This window comes from Prionailurus bengalensis, chromosome A1, assembly GCF_016509475.1.
Source record: "Prionailurus bengalensis isolate Pbe53 chromosome A1, Fcat_Pben_1.1_paternal_pri, whole genome shotgun sequence".
Lineage (NCBI taxonomy): Eukaryota > Metazoa > Chordata > Mammalia > Carnivora > Felidae > Prionailurus > Prionailurus bengalensis.
Window position 1 is genome coordinate 74,210,163 of NC_057343.1, and position 20,560 is coordinate 74,230,722.

Below are 20,560 nucleotides of genomic sequence, written 5' to 3' on the forward strand. Positions count from 1 at the left end.
TCTGGATAAACTGGATATCATAGCCTCATGGCCTCTTTGCCGTCTGCAGGTACTGAACCTCCTGTCCGGCTTCCAGCTCGAGGGGAAACTAAAAAAAGTGGATGCACGACCTGTCACACTTTCACACTTCTGACATGGGTTTGACTTTTCAAAGGGAACTTTATTAAATACTAAGAGAGCAGAAAACCAAATTAATGATAGGCAGGAAAGCCTAATATCACACAAATTGTCTGGGCTTTTTAAGGATGCAAGCCTGGTGGGGGCGCCTGGGTGGCTCAGTCAGTTAAATGTCTGACTCTGCTCAGTTCATGATCTTGCAGCTGTGAGATCGAGCCCTGAGTTGGGCTCCACTCTGGGTGTGGAGCCTGCTTGGGATTCTCTCTCTCCTTCTCTCTCTGACCCTCACCTGCTCTTTCTCTGTCTCAAAATAAATAAGTAAACATTAAAAAAAAAAAAACCCACGAATGAAAGCCTGGTTTCTAGGCTGAGGAGAGATAGGGACTGAGGCAGCAAAGGTGGTCAAGGGCATCTTCTTAAGATATCTGAGTGATGTGTGAAGGAATTTGGACCTCCTCCTGCATAGGGTGTTTGATCACAGCAATGGAATCGAGGAGCAGAATGGGAATGGAGACACTAATTAAAATTAAAAACAGGGAAGTCTTGATAACTAGATGCCTTGTTAAGATGGGAGTCAAAGATAAATTTAAATTTCAAGTTGCAATTTGCTAAGCATGCCTCATCCTTGATGATACACACAAGAAAAGAAGGATCCGGTAAAAAGGATAAAGCCAGTCCTTTTTTCTTTCTTTCTTTTTTTTGGTACATGTTGAATATGAGCTACTTTTAGGACATTTGGGGTAGAAATAACTCATTAAGGAAGTAATTTATCTGTTAAATTTCACTTTAAAATTTTTTACAAGTGATACATATTTATTACAAAAATTTCAATGAATGTGAAAGGGTTCGAAAAAGGAAGTAAAAACACGTCCAGGTTATTGCACATTTCATTAATATTAAGTAAGCGTCAGTCCAAACGTGTCCCTAAGCAGATAAATGGAGGGAAGGGAAAGGTCTTTCCATTAGCATAAAAAGAAAGCTCACAATGGCACCGTGTCTGCACACTGTGGTAAAAATTAGATGTATTAAAATTATTTTACATGAGTTTAACAGCAAAATATCAAATAAAGGCCTGAAAGAGCTTCAGAGAAATATTGAGAGGGAATTATGGAAAGCGTAAGATGGTGAATGTGATTATTTATTAAAAATAATTTTTTTGGTAATGTTTATTTATTTTTGAGAGAGACAGAGTGTGAGCGGGAGAGGGGCAGAGAGAGAGAGAAGGAGACACAGAATCCGAAGCAGGCTCCAGGTTCTGAGCTGTCAGCACAGAGCCTGATGCGGGGCTTGAACCCACAAACGGCGAGATCATGACCTGAGCTGAAGTCGGACGCTTAACTGACTCAGCCACCCAGGTGCCCTAGATATTGAATGCATTTAAAAACATATATTGAATTTTATGCAATGTTAACTCTCTAACATAAAATATAGGAAAATGAACATTCTCACATTTCTTCTCTGCCTGCCCTCCAGCATCTAAATTGTATTTATTCATCTATGTTGAGCCCCTACTCTGCACCAGAAACTGTTTTAGGTGTTTGGGTGAATAAAATGGACAGATTCTTGCCCTTGTGGAACTCATAGTATAGTCAGGGGAAGATAGGAAATAAATAACGAAGGCGAACATGATAATGATTTGGTAAATAAAAAATAAACAAATAGAAAAACAAAGGGTAGGAAGAATCATGTGTGCCAGGTGGAGTGAGAGAAGAAAGTTGGACTCCAGTCATTCATTATGAAGGAGGAGAAGAGGGTCAGGAGTTGATCAGGTGTCTGAGGTAACCATTCTCGGCACAGGAAAGCTGGATTGAATCCCTAAGGAAGGCCTGGCAGGTCTGGGGGCAGTGAGCAGGTCGGCCTGGTTGGAATAGGGTTGGTAAAGAGCAGAGTAATGGAAGAGGAGAGAAAGTGTATTGGATGGAAGGACTGATCGGTTAGAGCCTTAGAGGCCATTGTGAGGACGTGGGCTGATACTGGAAGTGAAATGGGAGCCATTGTTAGATAGTGTGTCGTCGTTGTTGTTGTTTTTTAAATATATATTTACAAAGTTTTTATTTATTTATTTTGAGAGAGATAGAGACAGTGCTTGTGGGGAGGGGCAGAGAGAACGAGAGAGAATCCCAAGCAGGTTCCGTGCTGCCAGCGCAGAGCCCGACATGGGGGCTCTCAGTCACGAACTGTGAGATCATGACCTAAGCCCAAATCAACAGCTGGACGCTTAATGGACTGATACCATTCATGATAATATTCACATTTTTCTCTATAACTCTAATCTTCACAGAATGTTTCATCTTTTAAAGTGAATTTAGCGCTTATTATCAATCCTTCTATGTTAGTGTTTTAGTTTTCTAATGCTGTGTAACAAAATACCCCAAAGCTTAGTGATTTAAAACAACAACTGTGATATCACCTCTCATGATTCTGTGGGCTGACCAGAGCCTCCCAGATGGCCCCCTCACAAGATGGCAGCCCATGCTGGCAGGTGGCTGGAAGCTCAGTGGGGGCTGTCCACTGAAACAGCTATGCGTTGCCTCTTTACATGGTGAGGCGTCTCATAATGACCGAAAGTTGCCAGTTGTTGAAGGCTGAGCCTGGAACTGGCACAGCCAGCTCCATTTCCATGGAAGAGTCTACGTAGAAGGGGGAAAAAAAAATCCTACTTTGGAGAAGAAAAAAAAATTGTAGCCAGTTTTAATTCACCATAGATGACTTCTCTGTTTTTTGAGTTCTTTTATGTTTTTTTTAATTTAAATTGCAATTTTTGATTGTATGTATTCCACTGACTAGTTTTATCTAGAAAGACTCAAGGAATTTTTATCCCCTGTGCTTTCCTATTTGGAAATATTTATCTTTTTGCTTTCCTCTTGGAAAGTAAAATATTCTTTTTTTCCCTTTTAAATTTTTTTTTTTCAACGTTTATTTATTTTTGGGACAGAGAGAGACAGAGCATGAACGGGGGAGGGGCAGAGAGAGAGGGAGACACAGAATCGGAAACAGGCTCCAGGCTCTGAGCCATCAGCCCAGAGCCTGACGCGGGGCTCGAACTCATGGACCGCGAGATCGTGACCTGGCTGAAGTCGGACGCTTAACCGACTGCGCCACCCAGGCGCCCCCTTTTTTTCCCTTTTAACATTTATTTACTTTTGAGAGAGAGAGACAGAGCATGAGTCGGGGAGGGAGACAGAGATGGAGACACAGAGTCCGAAACAGGCTCTATGCTCCCAGCTGTCAGTACAGAACCCCACACTGGGCTCAAACCCATGATCTGAAATATCATGACCTAAGTCGGACCCTAAACTGACTGAGCCACCTAGGTGCCCCGGAAAGTAAAATATTCTTATTTCACATTACTTCTTAGACCTTTATGGACATTACAGTATTGTCTACTGGCACTGAACATTGATGTAGAGAAGGCTTGAGCTAGATATTTTTTTTCCTCGATGGCTTTTTTTTTCCTGCTGAATACTTGAAGTATTTATTCTTTGACTCTGAAGTTCAGGACTCCAGTCAGAACATGACTCTGGGTTGGTCATACTATATTGACATGTCTTAGAACACTATATCCTCTGTTTTGATTCAATATTCCTTTTGATTAGGAAAACTTTCTTATATTTTATCTCTGGATACTTTCCCTGTTTCATATTTCAGCTTTCATATTTAAGAAAAAGTTAATTATTTATTTAGAATAAGTATGTTCTAAAGGCCCTCTCTTTCTGTTATCTATTCTATTTTTTTAAAAAAATATCTTTTGCCCCATTCTTTTAATTTGTGGTGATTATCTCCAGTCTTGTACATATTGGTTTTATTCCTTATCATTTCCAAATTATTTTTTACCATGGAAACGATATACATTTGTCCTTGAATTGTTTACTTTGTTCTGGAATGTCCATTATCATCAAAGTCTGTATTTTTAGCATTTAATCTGTTAAATTCCATTTCATTGAATTTATTTTTAGTTATTCTAAAATGTAGATTTTCTTTCAGATTACATTCTTTATCTATGTTTTGCATGCACTGTTCTTTTCCTTTCTCTTCTTTTCTTTTCCTTTTCTCCTCTACTTTCCCGTCTTTTCTTCCTGTCTTCAACCCTCTTACATTTTCATATATAATACATTCTGTTTACTTTTCAGATTTTGCTAAATATCTTTGCCAGAATTTATTCTACTTTTTGAGGAAGGTGTATTCTACCCTTGAATCATGGATTGTTCTCCAGCAAATTTAGAGTGTACACTCTTAAATACACACACTGCCACAGCCCCAAGTGGTTCACATCCTCACATTCACTTCTTTCTCTTGATTCAAAATATCTCAAGATAAGGCACCAGGGTGGCCCAGTAGTTTGAGCGTCTGACTCATGATTTCAGCTCAGGTCATGATCCCATCATCCTCGGTGAGTTCTGTGTCATGCTCTGTGCTGAGGGTGGAACTTGCTTGAGATTCTCTCTCTCTCCCTCTCCACCTCTCCCTCTGCTCCTCTCCCCTACTCATGCTGTCTTTCTCTCTCTAAAATAAAATTTTAAAAATTTGAAGATAAAAAAATATAAGGGTATTGCTTCAGCTTGCTTGGTTCCATATTTCAGAATATTAGTGACCAATTTTAGGATGTTGCCTCATTATTACGGGAGAATGGATGGCATTTGGTTGGGAAGTAGGATTAGGAACCCTGCTACAACAGAATCTAGAGTCTTCTTTTCCTTACCCTGGATCCTACAGGTTGAGTTTCTTAGCTTTGTGTTATGTATCTCAACTTCTTTGTTTCCAGTTGATTTTTTGGGGGGTGGGTGCTGGATTTTACTATTTTTGAGGTAAAATGTGACATTTTGAGATCTGTTCCTAGGCATCATTACTTTTTCTCTTGAGTATGGATTACATTTTCTTGTTTCTCCCCATGTCTAGGTTCTGTTTTCTTAAGTGCGTGCTGGACATTGTACACTATGTTGCAGATTCCCTAATTAAGGAATCTTCCTCTGCAGAGGTTAATGCGGTTGACCCAAGTGGCAGTTGCCCCAGTGGGCAGTTAAATTATTGGTTTATTACATTGAGCTTACATGGGCTTTTTAACTGTGCAAGGATAAGCCTTTTGGTTTTGCACTTAGTCTAGTCTTCGGGTTTTATTCTTGAGGCATGGCCCTTCTTCCACAAAAAGCCTGAGTTTTTGAGATTTACAAAACCCTCTCTAATTTGCAGGAATTCAAATCTAAAGCTGTGTCTTCTCTGGTGAGTAGGGGCTGAAATGTATGATCGGCTCTTTCTCTCTGCTTTACTCTTTGGAGTCTTCCTTGCACCCGAGCTACTCAGGGGCCAGCCAATGATTTAGGGGAGATTACATGCAATTGGGGAATGTCCTTATATCTTCTTTCTTCCTGGGATTTCTCCCCCAAGTTGTAGCTTCTCTGACAATTGGACACATTTTGCTCTGACATCTCAAGTATGTGTGGATTTCTGCTTTAATTCCACCACCGCATGCTGCATGGACTGATGGCTACCTCGAGGGGAAGAGCTTTGCAATCACAGATCTCACTCAGAGTGGTTCTCTTTTATCAAGGATCAAATACCTTCCAGTTTCGTCCTGCCTTTGGTGGCTATTCATTACCCTCAAATAGTTCTTTTTAACATTTTTTGCCAGAATTTATAACTGATATCTGTAAGAGGATGAATTCCCCATAAGCCACTTGCCATTACCAGAAACAGTATTCTGTGATTCCATTTATTTAAAAACAGAACAAAATAAACTGCCAACTTTGGGGTGGCATGCTTCGGTGGCAAACTATTAATGAAAAGCAAGGATGTGATTACCTTGGAAATCATAAGAGGTAGAGAGTAGTGGTTGGCAGAACCCCCAAAAGGGCTCTTCTGTGCTGGTGATGTTGTATTTCTTAACCTGAACAGTAGTTTATGAATGTTCACCACTGAGTTGTGGTAGACTGGGCACTAATTCTGTCATGAGAGCCCACCCTCCACCTAGGACCTCATTTAAACTGAATTACCTCACGAAGGACTCCCTCCAAATATCATCACATTGGGGGTTAGGGCTTCAACATATGAGTGTAGGCGGGGGGGGACAAAAACTTAAATTCCATAACCCAAAGGCATAGACTGGTGAAAGGAAAAGAATGGAAGATATATCAGACTACCTCGTGTAAGAAAGCTGGTGTGGCTCTATTAATATCATCTAAACTAAACTTAAGAAAAGGAGTCATATTATCAATAAAGGAAATATTGCATAACGGTGAAGATTTTATTTGTTCTGGAGATGTAACAATCCTGAATGTATATATATCTACTAACAGCAGTTCAAAACATATGAGATAAATATAAAATGAAAGGAAGAAATACAGAATCACACCTGGTAATTTTTAATATCTCTCTCAGTAATTAATTAATAGAACAGGGAGCTAAAAATTAAGATTATAGAAGACTTGAGTAATATTATCAACCACATTCACCTAATTGGCACTTTAAAAAACTGGACCTGATAACAGCATAACACACATTTTTATTTTCTAGTGCATATGGAACAGTTACTAAGATCAGATAACAGGACAAAAGATGTGTCAGTAAATATGAAAGATGAAATCCTCTGTAGTATGTCATCTAACCACAGGATAATGCCCATAAGAGAGCTAGAAAATTTCAAATATTTAGCAATGAAAAAAAATCTAAATTATCCATGGGCCAAAGAAGAAACCACAAGAAATATTTAAAGCATTGTGAAGTGTACGCAATTGAAAACACACAATATCAGAGATAGACTGTAGCAAAAACCGTGGAGTTACTAGCTTTGAATGCTCGCAATAAAGGGGAACAGTTTAAAACTAATGATCCAAGTTTTAATATTACAAAGATAAAAAAGAAAAATACTATAAGTTAAAGATATTTATGAAAGAGAATAAAACAATGGAGAAAACGAAATTGGTTTTTTGAAAAGATCAGTAAAATTGATAAATGGCTAGAATGTGTGATCAAGTTAGAAAGAAATTTGATGATAAACATCAGGAATGAAAGATACAATACCACCACTAATCCGATAGACATTACAGGGATAATAATAAACAAATAGGAAAAATTTTAGGCCAACAAATCACACAACTTCGATGAAATGGACATGTTCCTTAAACAACACTGCTTATCAAACTAGTGCAAGAAAAAAAATGAGAAAATATGATTAGCTTTATAGCTACTAAAGAAATTGAATTGGTAATCAAAATCTTCTCACAGAGAAAACTCCAGGCCCAAATGGTTCCACCCATGAATTATCTTCATTACTTAAAGAAACACTCTCCAAATATACTTTATGAAGCAACAGTGAAAGTGGCAGTAATTTTCCTGTTTTGTAAAATTTTTTGTCAGGTTCTTCATTTTACTTCTCTGCTATCTTTTTCCTCATCTCTTGAGATGGATATAGAACCCTTCTCTTCTAATATACACATTTTCACATCTTTAGTTGCATTCTATAAGTTTTGATATGTTGCATTTTTAATATCAAGGAGTTAAACATTTTTCCAGTTTTAGTTTTAATTTCTTCTTTGATAACAGGATTTAATTAGAAGTATCGATCATTAATTGCCAAATATATGAAGTTTCCTACTTATAATTTCTAGAAATTGGTAGCTTGAATTATGGTTAAAGAAAGTATTTGCGGGGGCCCCAGGTGGCTCAGTTGGTTAAGCATCTGACTTTGGCTCAGATCATGATCTCACAGTTCGTGATTTTGAGCCCCACATTGGGCTCTGTGCTGACAGCTCAGAGCTTGGAGCCTGCTTTGGATTCTCCGTCTCCCTCTCTCTCTGCCCCTCCCATGCTCATGCTCTCTCTCTCTCTCTCTCTCTCTCTCTCTGTCAAAAATAAACATTAAACAAATTAATTTAAAATAAAAATAAAAAGGAACATATTTGCTTTTATTTTAATTCTTTGAAATTTGTTGACATTTATTTAATGAATTAGCATGTGTTTTATAAGAATATATTTTCTGCATGTATAAGAATGTATTTTGAACACAATGTTATTTGAATAACATTTGTTAATCATATTTTTCAGATCTTCTGTATTTCCACTATTTTTTGTCTACTTGTTCTTCTAATTATACAGAGGTATATTAAAATATCCTATGATAATTGTGAATATACTTATATTCTTAAACTGTTAATTTTGGTTTTTATGTATTTTAAGCTGTTATTAGATTATAGAAATTTTGAATTATATCTTCTTGATTATTTGAACCTTTCATTATTACAATGGCCTGTAGTGCTTTTTGTTATAAATTTTATCACATTTAATATGACTACAATAGACTTCTTCTTAGTGCTTGCACAGTGTAGCTTTTGGTATCCTTTTATTTGTAACCTTTCTATTTCCTTATATTTAAGATGTCTTTCTTGAAGGCACTTATTCATCTTAAGTTTTATTTATTTGAAAATTACTTTCTCTTACATTTAATGTAATTTATTATATACTTGGGTTCAAATACTTAATTTTATTAAATGCTTTCTGTTTGAACACATACTCAATGTTCCCTTTTCTTTTTTTTCTTGCCTAATTATGGACTTATTATTTTCTATATTACATTTTCCTTGTGCATTAGATTGGGAGTGCTAAACAGTTACCATTATCATTTTGGTGGTCACAGTATAAACTGACAACTGAGTTACCAAACACAATTTTCTTGTTACTTTTGTCCTATCCCCAGATAACGTAAGTAACCACCCTGACATACGCCACTGATGTTGGGAATTTTATGTGTCTCTATCATAAATAAAGCATTATTTTCACCTGCATAGCCAGTATTCATTAGCCCTTAATATTTAATATATTTTATTGCTCTTTATTATTTTTTGCATTTCTAAGCATCCATCAGGCATGACTGTATTTCTGCCCCCAAGCGGTACTTAACATTTTTCGTAGTGAGAGGCTTCTAGTAGAGAATCCTTTTAGTTTTGATCTGCTTCCCCCTTCTTGGAGGCTACTTAAACTGGGTCTGAAATTCTATTTTGGGAGTTATTGCCTTTTAGCACCTGGAAGTTTTAATTCCAATTGTTCTGAATTCCAATGCATTTGTTGAGAAATTAGCTTTGAGTCCTACTGCTGATCCTTTGAAAATAATTTTTCTTTTTCCCCCTCATCTGGCTGATTTTAATATTTTCTCTCTCTTTGGTTGTCAGCATTTTATGATGTGCTTACATACACTTATATTTTTATTTATCTCGTTTGCTCTTCGTAGTCCTTTTGAATATGTTGTTCGATATCGTTTCTCAAGTTGGCAAACTATCAGCCATTGTTTTTGTGACCATTCCTTCTGTCTGATCTTTTTTTCCCAGACACAAATTACATATACTTTAAGGCTTCACATTGTGACTTCTGAGTTGCTTCCTGTCTTGTGTATTTTCTATAATCTTCTGTTTATTTTTTATTTTGAATCTTTTCTTCTGGTCTATCCACAAGTTCACCAATACTCTCTTCATTTAATTGTCTTTATTCTGCTAAAGTCATTCATATCTTTTTAATTTCAGTCATTGTACCTTTTATTTCTGGAATTTTCTGATGATAAGTATCAATTTGGTTTGCATCTTATTGAAAACAGTAATAATACTTTTAAAAAATACAAATTCTACAATATCTGGAACCACCATGGATCTGATTCTATCACCTGTTTTTTTTTTTTTTTTCTCCTAATTGGTTTCATTTAGGTTGTCCTCTGTCCTTGAGTTCTTGGTTATTTTTTATTATGCGTTGGACCCCAGTCACTGTATTCCCTCCCTAAAAAGCTGTCACATGTGCAACTAATCCTTTGAACTCTCCTCCAGAATTCTAAGGACCTTGGGAAAAATGTCCCTCCATGCTTGCTTAAACTCCTCTTATCTATATTTCCTATCTTATTAGCTTTTATATTTTCAGTTTCAAAAAAAGGTGTTCACACCTATTTTAATCTTTCTGGGATGTTGGCTGAAGTTGTTGACTCTGTGGTAACTTTGGTACTTTTATGTTGATAAATTACCAAGTATTTATTTAGTCTTCTTTTTCATTCTTTTCTCTCTCTCTCTCTTTTTTTAAGTTTATTCATTTGAGAGAGAGAGCGAGCAGGGGAGGGGGCAGAGAGAGAGGGAGAGAGAATCCCAAGCAGGCTCCGCACTGTCAGCACAGAGCCCAACGTGGGGCTCAATCTCATGAACTGTGAGATCACGACCTGAGCCAAAATCAAGAGTCTGTCGCTTAACCGACTGAGCCGCCCAGGCACTCTTTGTTCTTCTCTTTTATTGGTTGACATTTATACGTGAATTTATTTCTGTGAATGAATTAGTCAATTTTGAATTGGTAATTCACATGCAAACTTTATTTCAAAACTACTGTGGCAGCCTGTTGTACTAGAAAGTACCATCTCAGACCTGATGTTATGGTTAATTGCTGTCTGCTGTCTTTCACTCTTATCAATGCATTTCGCTTCATGCTCATGCAGTCACAAAAAATTATAGACACGACTGGATTTAGATCTTATTTTATCCTATCCTATTTGTTGGACAGAATTGGAGGTGGTTATTGCATATCTTGAGGAAGATTTATCTTTTCGAACTACTCTTCTCTCACCCTCAAAGATGAGCTCATACGGGATGCCTGATTTCAGTCTGGCAATGGACAGGAAAGAGGGGTTGGATATGGAAACTTCTCACTTTTATTATGAGTTGATCGTCTGGTCTTCTTACTATGTCATCCACCAGTAAGCTTGTGTATAAAATGCATTCATATGAATGACCCATAGTAAGAAACCATCATTCTCAAGGTTCCTACAAAGAAACATGAGAGAAATAAAGAGGAATACGATATGTAACTCAATGCTACAGAGAGCAAACATTTTAATTTTTATGCATTAACTGTACTAAACGTTGTCACTATTGCCAACCCCTCTGGCATTTGGGACATGCTATTGAATCTAATTATAGAGCGACAGAAGCTGATGATACTGTGTAAGAAAGCCTTGTTAAAAAACATTGTTGAGTTCTGGTAAAATGTATACTTTCAAAAATCAATGGATGTCAATTCCCATAAAGAGATGTGAAGGCACCATGAAGGCACCACAGTTTACTCACACGTGGGCTTGATTTTCCTGTGGCGGATCTTGTTTCCACAGGCAGAAAACCCCATTGATTTGGAAGTCGTCCATCAGAATGCCCTTCCCAGTTCCTGAGGACCTAATAGAAAGAGCAGCGCTTCTCCGATGTGGTAAGAACCCCAAAAAATCTGTGCCACATCTTGAAGAATATTACTCTGGAATTTTGGACTGTCTGGAAAGTTGCTGCAACATCAATAAATGTTTAAATATTTAACTATAATTTATTCCATCTGGCTCACTGAGGATTATCTTAACATTTGATAATTATTGAGGAGAGCATTTTGAATTTTTGTTGCACGTGTGGCAGGATGATTTCTGAGATACTAATTTTTTCTGTTTCTGCTGTAAGAATTCCAACTTTATTCCAAGCAGTTGGTCACTTTTTGGGTTTCTATACATCAGGAAGTGGTAGAAAACTCGTACTGCTAAGTAGGAACATAGGTGATAGCCATGTGAAGGAAGGTAAAATAAATGGCCTGGGCCCATTTTGTCTATGGATCTCGCCTTTTACCTTGTTTTCTCAAGGCAAGTCTTAGGATTGACGGTATTCCTTTCTTTCGGCATGCTTTCTCCTTGGGCTCAGCCTTCCCTGGCTTTTTGAAAAAAACAGAAGGCAACGATTAGATTAGGTACATATCAGAACAGGGCTGAGGAGACGCATTGAGCTGTTTTAGATGAAAGGTTATGGAATAAAATGTTGAAGAGATACAACGTGATTAATGTAATTTTGTATATCTTTGTGTTTTGTGGTGTGACCCTCCCCCTCTGTCCCCACCCCATCAGGCTTTTTTGGAGTTGGTTGTAGATATTATTGATAACTGATCAATGCTACAATACAGAATCTTGGTCATTCCTATCTATGTTCATCTGAAGGAATGAATAACACATCGTCCTCCTCTACCCCTCTCCATCAGTGACCGCCAAGATAATGGGCAAACCAAAAACTGCAAACTCATAAAAACTTAGAAAACGAAACAAAAGCTGAAGTCAGTAACAGATGACTGTTACAAAATCCAGCCAGAGAGGTCAGAACTATTTATGATCTGAGCTTCTGACTTGCCCGGGTTTTTGATTCTGAACTTTACCTAGCCAACCTTGGCCCAGCATACCTACTGATGACCTTATTTCCTTCCTTGACATTTGATCATTCTAACACCTCTACCGGTAGAGGTAGAGAAGAGTTCGTGGGATCCCATGAACTTAACTCAATGGGGTGTCTAATTGTAGAAGTTAAGGCTTAACATATGAGAACTCTAGGAACTCACTGAGCAGAATTAAATTCATGGTGAGGTTGATTTTGTATTTATTCATGAGAGTTGCCCCTAACAAAGGAGAGGAAGACAGGTTCTCATCAAGGGCTAACTGGGAGGGATGGTAGGTAGGATTCTTTCCTGGCTGTAGAGGGCCAAAGGGTGTCAAAGTCATGTCTGTCCTGACTGGTGCTGTTCTCCTGTCTAGCCTTGCCTATCATGGCTTGGGACTGTTTAAGAGATTTCTTCATTAACATTTTTTTTTAATGTTTTATTTATTTTTGAGAGACAGAGAGACAGAGTATGAGCAGGGGAGGAGCAGAGAGAGAAGGAGACACAGAATCCAAAGCAGGCTCCAGGCTCTGAGCTATCAGCACAGAGCCCAACACGGGGCTCGAACTCATGAACCGTAAGATCATGACCTGAGCCAAAGTCAGACGCTCAACCGGCTGAACCACCCAGGCGCCACTGATTTCTTCATTTTTATTGGGAGTCCTGGGTTTAACTATTGTGCTCATTTTCCAACATAAGCTTTTTTCCTGCACTGTTCTGGCTTCTGTCCTTTAGTCTCGGGTTGAGATAAATTTGATCTTTATAGCCTGGGGTAGATCTTACCACTTAGATGAATTCTTTACAGCGGTTGGGTAGGTAGATAGATAGACGGATAGATAGATATCCATTGCCTCTATATGGAAGTTAGGAATTGAAGATAAACCTATGCTAGGATTCACCTGCTCATGGAGTATGCCGTCAGTGGAGAATTTTGATGAGGTCCCCTGCACGTGGTCTTGTCTTCTGGTTTGCTTGTGCTGGAGTTTATAAACCTTCCAAAGACTAACACTTTAAATCAACTCACAAGAGAATGATGTCTGAACATAATGGCAAGCTGTTACTGACAATGGAGAAAATATATTTCCAGTGGCCTCAAGCCAATGCCTCCTTTACAGTATCAGGGTAACTCAGGGGTACTCAAAATTCTACTTTTCGATATTGTACAAAGAGAAAGAGATCACCTTAAGGACTGTTTTTTTCCAGGCTCTGGAAAATCCAAGACACTCTCACTGCCTTTCATATTTTCTGGCTCTAGAAAGAAGCAGAGTGTTTCTGCCTTGATTTCAGTATTGCTTTTTTTCTGAATCATTCTTGACAAACACTGGAAAATTTCTCTGCTTTGCACTTGTCTATCTTTGGTCCCTTGATGTTCACAGTTCTGTAGAATAAGAATTCCATCGATTACACAAAATTTTCTTGATGCCCAGTTGTGATGGTTAATTTTATGTGTCAGTTTGAGTGGACCACGGGTACCCAGATTAAATATTGTTTCTGGCTGTATCTGTGAAGGTGTTTTTGGATGGGATTTGCATTTGAATAGGTGAGCTCAGCAGGGTTGACTGCCCTCCCCTGTGTGGGTGGGCATCTTCCAAGTGTTTGAGAGCCTGAATAGAACAAAAGGCAGAGGAAGGAAGAATTCATCCTTTTTTTTTTCCTGCCTCAAGTAATTAAACTAGGTCCATCTCATCTTAATTTCTCCTGCTCTCAAAATGGGATTCACAGGCTTTTGGACTGAGGCTTTTGGACTCAGACTCAATTATCCCTCTGGCTTTCCTGGGTCTCCCACTTGCAGATGGCAGACCTTGGGACTTCTCAGCCAATTCCTTGAAACTTCTCTCTGTCCTGGTTTTCTTTCGGGGGCGGGGGGGAAATGTGGTCCTGACTAATGTACAAGTCAAGTTTTTACTGGGCTAAGTCCTGGTTCTTCAGAATTCTACCTAGAAACATTAAAACTTGCCTTTCCCCTGACGTGTTTATTCAGTAATATAATTCATAGGAGATACCTTAATTTTAGATTTTAGGTGAGCATTTCCTAATTCCATAAGTTGCATTTATAAATTACTGTACACATAAAAAACATATCAATACACATTTCATAACAAATATCCCCAAAGAATCTTTTTTTTTTTTTACCTAAAAATATCTAAGTTACTTTCTCCAAAGAAGAGGGGAAGGAGATCATTCCTTTGAAATAGAAATTCTGTTTGTGTCACTGACAGGCTTTCTTGCAATAAAGCTGGGATACACTTAATTATTGGAGGAACCAGCATATTTCCCATCCTAAGGAAGTAAGTAAAGAATAACCAGGGTTGGTTTTATCTTTGGAGGACTGTATAGAGCAACCCACACAGGCCTGCTCTGGTCTTAGCAGTGACACTAATGTGTGTAGGAGGAGTCAGAGGAAGGTTGTTGCCAGATGCCCCTGGATAGTGTTAAGAGCAAATTCCCAGGAGCCAGAGTTGGAAGCACTGGCAGTTGAAAAGAACACATAGGGATATAGTTAAAAAAAAAAGGGGGCAGACTTGAGATTTCTCAAAAAATTAAAAATAGAACTACCGTGTAATTCAGCAATCCCACTCTGGGTGTGTATCCCAAAGAATTGAAAAAAGGATCTCAAAAATATATTTGCACACCCATGTCATTGCAGCATTATTCACAATAGCTGAGAGGTAAAATCAAGCTAAATGTCCATCGATGAATGAATAGATAGAGAAAAGATAGCATATACAGTAAAACCTTGGCTTGCAAGTAACGTGTTCTGTGAGTGTTCCACAAGGAGAGCAAACATTTCTAATAAATTTTAACTTGATAAAGAAGCGATGTCTTACAATATGAGCCAATGGTTCTTCTCTCTAACTCTCTCTCTCTAAGGGATTGTGGGTGATCGTCTCCCATGCTCGGATGCTTGGTTTTAGGCTACAGCATTCAGCAGAAATCAGTGATTTCTCAGGACATTGGAAGGTGCCCACAACTGATACTAGTGTATTTTTTGTCACTTCAAAGCACCTATGGACAGTCTTTGCTTTTCCGTACAAGAGTGGGCTTAGGAATGCTTTGCTTCATTCTAGGTCAGGCTGCCTGCAGATACAGACCATTTCCTCTGCTGCCTTATTGCCACTTACATTCAATACAGTACATGACAAGAGTCTGTTAATACTGCACTGTAGTCAAGTCCATGTGCGTGTACACAATGGCGCCCATGCAGAAAAAGGTTGGAAAGAAAGGCAGTAATAAGATGATTACAGTAGAAGTTAAGAAGGAAATCATCGAAAAGTACGAATGAGGTATGGAGTGGCCGAAATTGCAAGATTTTATAAGAAGCCTACATCTGTATCTCGTCTGCAGAGGAGGAGAAAAAGGAGGAGGATCCCTTCAAATCACTTCAGATGAGATTAGGGAGACATGTAAAATGTGGGAAACTGAAAAACTTTGTGGAAAAGCACTACCAGTAAAGCTTTAGCAGTGATAGTGATGAACCTGTTTAATGACAATGCAGTGTCACACTTCCGCGAAATCTCAAAAGGAGGCAATAGCAAGTGTCATTGGATAGGTTCCTTGTTAAATTTGCAAGAAAAGAAAAAGATTGCATAGAGCCAAGAGATATCAGTGATTCCATTAGTGATAGTGAAAATCCTCCCACACGAGGAAAGGTCCCACAGGGGACCTTTATTTATTTTATTTTATTTATCTTTATTTACAAAGATAAATAAAGACTGTGCTAGCAGTCCCCTGTCCCACAGGTCCCTTTCAAGGTCACTTCCCAATCTTTGCCCCATTTTCTTGTTCTTTGTCAGTAAGTCAACTTCAGTGATGGCTTTTGATTGGAAACGTAGGTACAAACTTGGGGGTGATATGTACAGTCACCTATACTTGGACCAGAGCTGTCTAGATGGGGGAGAAGATGCTGGAGAGCATATTAAAACTTGGGGTAGTAAACTCAGTAACCTTTAAAGTTTTTTCAACCTCTGAGATTCTATTATTCCCCCACACCGATTTATCTCTTATTGTTATAAGCACAGGCTTTTGTGACCTGTTTACTCAAGATGTCTCTGTTGACATTTTATATTTTTCTAAATGTCACACTATTATCAATTATATATGAAGCTCCCATTAATTTCTATGGTGGAAAATTTGTCCAAAGTAAGAGAATTCCATATATTTTTGAGATTTTGTAATTTTTGATTTATATGAAGTATTAAATTACCATAATTTGCTATGGTAACTTCCCATTTCTGCACTGTCTTCTGACTCAGAAAGTGAAAGAGGCCTTTGGCTATGTTTTAGTTCAACGACCTTAAAAAAAATAGTAGTGAAGTCTTAGCTTTGGTATCAGAATGCCGCCTAGGGACAAACAGCTCTTCTCAATAATTTTACTTGTTTTAACACTGTAATTTATTGGCAACAATTACACTGAGCCAAACTTCCCCTGATGTACTGCACCAAATTAAGTGGGACACAAACACTGAGACCAGATGACCACAGCTTCTGTTATTCATAGTGGAAGGTGATTTCTTGAAGATGGACATCTCTTTGTATCCCATGTAGTTGAAATTTAAATCATGACATATTTGCTAGAAGTCCTAGCCACCAAGAAGAGGGAACAGGCAGTATCCTTTTTAGAGAATGGGGCTTTGAGTGCCTCCAAATTAATCTCTTATGTTTTAAGTATTCTCATTTTATGCAAATAGAAAAATGGATATATTTTTATGTTTATTTTAGTTTTTGAGAGAGAGAGAGAGAGAGAGAGCACATGCACGCACGCACACGAGTGAGGGAAGGTCAGAGAGAGAAGACGGGATCTGAAGCAGGCTCTGTGCTGTCAGTGCAAAGCCCCATGTGGGGCTTGATCCCAGGAACTGTGAGATCATGACCTGAGCCGAAATCAAGACTCAGACACTTAACTGACTGAGCCACCCAGGTGCCCCATAAAATGGATATTTTTAACATTCATCAAGTGGGCTTCTCCAGGTCACATTTTGGAGGTCATAAGATTTAGAGCATTCGGCACACTCGAGTTTGTAATTTTATAAATCAGGTAATAAGGTTACAATCCTCCATCCCAAGTACGTCTCTTGGCACCATGTTTGGCTTTCTCTAAATTTCTTGCTGCACGTTGAGAATGATTTTACTTCTTCTAACTGCGTGATAACTAACTTACAGTTAAACAGTTACTTGAAAAGGCTTTCATGACTTTGTTGTCTTAGATCGATCGGGTCTGCTGTTGTCTAGTAGTAACCAGGGATGTGCACTGTGTTTGCACTTGAATCCAGGCTTAAACCGTAGCACAGACCAGAAGGATTGGGGCAGATAATAATGAAGGGAAGGGTCATGAACTAACTTACGCTTTCAGTGTGTGAGATTGCATTGTGTTAGCCTCCTTCTTAACATTTCTTCCCTTGAATTGTCTTTGGGCCTATGTGGTTCTTTTGTGGATCATTAGAAACATAAAAAGGATTGTTTGTTTTAAAAATAAAATGATAGCAAAAGAACAAATAAAGTGTCCACAGAAAATTCCAGAAGCTTATATAATTTCCATTTTATTATTTTATATATTTTTTAATTTTATTTTTTATTTTTAAAAATTTACATCCAAATTAGTTAGCATATAGTGCACCAATGATTTCAGGAGTAGATTCCTTAGTGCCCCTTATGCATTTAGTCCATCCCCGCTCCCACATCCCCTCCAGTAACCCTCAGTTTGTTCTTCATATTTATGAGTCTCTTCTGTTTTGTCCCCCTCCCTGTTTTTATATTATTTTTGTTTCCCTTCCCTTATGTTCATCTGTTTTGTCTTTCAAAGTCCTCATATGAGTGAAGTCATATGATTTTAGTCTTTCTCTGGCTAATTTCACTTAGCCATCCACTCCAGTTCCATCCACATAGTTACAAATGGCTAGATTTCATTCTTTTTGATTGCCGAGTAATACTCCATTGTATATATACACCACATCTTCTTTTTTTTTATTTATTTATTTATTTATTTATTTTTTTTCTGAATTTTATTGACAAATTGGTTTCCATACAACACCCAGTGCTCATCCCAAAAGGTGCCCTCCTCAATACCCATCACCCACCCTCTCCTCCCTCCCACCCCCCATCAACCCTCAGTTTGTTCTCAGTTTTTAACAGTCTCTTATGCTTTGGCTCTCTCCCATTCTAACCTCTTTTTTTTTTTTTTTTCCTTCCCCTCCCCCATGGGTTCCTGTTAAGTTTCTCAGGATCCTCATAAGAGTGAGACCATATGGTATCTGTCTTTCTCTGTATGGCTTATTTCACTTAGCATCACACTCTCCAGTTCCATCCACGTTGCTACAAAAGGCCATATTTCATTTTTTCTCATTGCCATGTAATATTCCATTGTGTATATAAACCACAATTTCTTTATCCATTCATCAGTTGATGGACATTTAGGCTCTTTCCATAATTTGGCTATTGTTGAGAGTGCTGCTATGAACATTGGGGTACAAGTGGCCCTATGCATCAGTGCTCCTGTATCCCTTGGATAAATTCCTAGCAGTGCTATTGCTGGGTCATAGGGTAGGTCTATTTTTAATTTTCTGAGGAACCTCCACACTGCTTTCCAGAGCGGCTGCACCAATTTGCATTCCCACCAACAGTGCAAGAGGGTTCCCGTTTCTCCACATCCTCTCCAGCATCTATAGTCTCCTGATTTGTTCATTTTGGCCACTCTGACTGGCGTGAGGTGATACCTGAGTGTGGTTTTGATTTGTATTTCCCTGATAAGGAGCGACGCTGAACATCTTTTCATGTGCCTGTTGGCCATCCGGATGTCTTCTTTAGAGAAGTGTCTATTCATGTTTTCTGCCCATTTCTTCACTGGGTTATTTGTTTTTCGGGTGTGGAGTTTGGTGAGCTCTTTATAGATTTTGGAGACTAGCCCTTTGTCCGATATGTCATTTGCGAATATCTTTTCCCATTCCGTTGGTTGCCTTTTAGTTTTGTTGGTTGTTTCCTTTGCTGTGCAGAAGCTTTTTATCTTCATAAGGTCCCAGTAATTCACTTTTGCTTTTAATTCCCTTGCCTTTGGGGATGTGTCGAGTAAGAGATTGCTACGGCTGAGGTCAGAGAGGTCTTTTCCTGCTTTCTCCTCTAAGGTTTTGATGGTTTCCTGTCTCACATTTAGGTCCTTTATCCATTTTGAGTTTATTTTTGTGAATGGTGTGAGAAAGTGGTCTAGTTTCAACCTTCTGCATGTTGCGGTCCAGTTCTCCCAGCACCATTTGTTAAAGAGACTGTCTTTTTTCCATTGGATGTTCTTTCCTGCTTTGTCAAAGATGAGTTGGCCATACGTTTGTGGGTCTAGTTCTGGGGTTTCTATTCTATTCCATTGGTCTATGTGTCTGTTTTGGTGCCAATACCATGCTGTCTTGATGATGACAGCTTTGTAGTAGAGGCTAAAGTCTGGGATTGTGATGCCTCCTGCTTTGGTCTTCTTCTTCAAAATTCCTTTGGCTATTCGGGGCCTTTTGTGGTTCCATATGAATTTTAGGATTGCTTGTTCTAGTTTCGAGAAGAATGCTGGTGCAATTTTGATTGGGATTGCATTGAATGTGTAGATAGCTTTGGGTAGTATTGACATTTTGACAATATTTATTTTTCCAATCCATGAGCAGGGAATGTCTTTCCATTTCTTTAAATCTTCTTCAATTTCCTTCAGAAGCTTTCTATAGTTTTCAGCATACAGATCCTTTACATCTTTGGTTAGATTTATTCCTAGGTATTTTATGCTTCTTGGTGCAATTGTGAATGGGATCAGTTTCTTTATTTGTCTTTCTGTTGCTTCATTGTTAGTGTATAAGAATGCAACTGATTTCTGTACATTGATTTTGTATCCTGCAACTTTGCTGAATTCCTGTATCAGTTCTAGCAGACTTTTGGTGGAGTCTATCGGATTTTCCATGTATAATATCATGTCATCTGCAAAAAGCGAAAGCTTGACTTCATCTTTGCCAATTTTGATGCCTTTGATTTCCTTTTGTTGTCTGATTGCTGATGCTAGAACTTCCAGCACTATGTTAAACAGCAGCGGTGAGAGTGGGCATCCTTGTCGTGTTCCTGATCTCAGGGAAAAAGCTTTCAGTTTTTCCCCGTTGAGGATGATGTTAGCTGTGGGCTTTTCATAAATGGCTTTTATGATCTTTAAGTATGTTCCTTCTATCCCGACTTTCTCAAGGGTTTTTATTAAGAAAGGGTGCTGGATTTTGTCGAAGGCCTTTTCTGCATCGATTGACAGGATCAT

At 38.3% G+C, this 20,560-nt stretch overlaps 1 pseudogene; it reads left to right on the forward strand.

The window, feature by feature from the left end:
• Window positions 1-15,490: 15,490 nt before the first annotated feature.
• LOC122478841 overlaps window positions 15,491-20,560 on the forward strand; it is a 48,278-nt pseudogene continuing 43,208 nt past the window's right edge.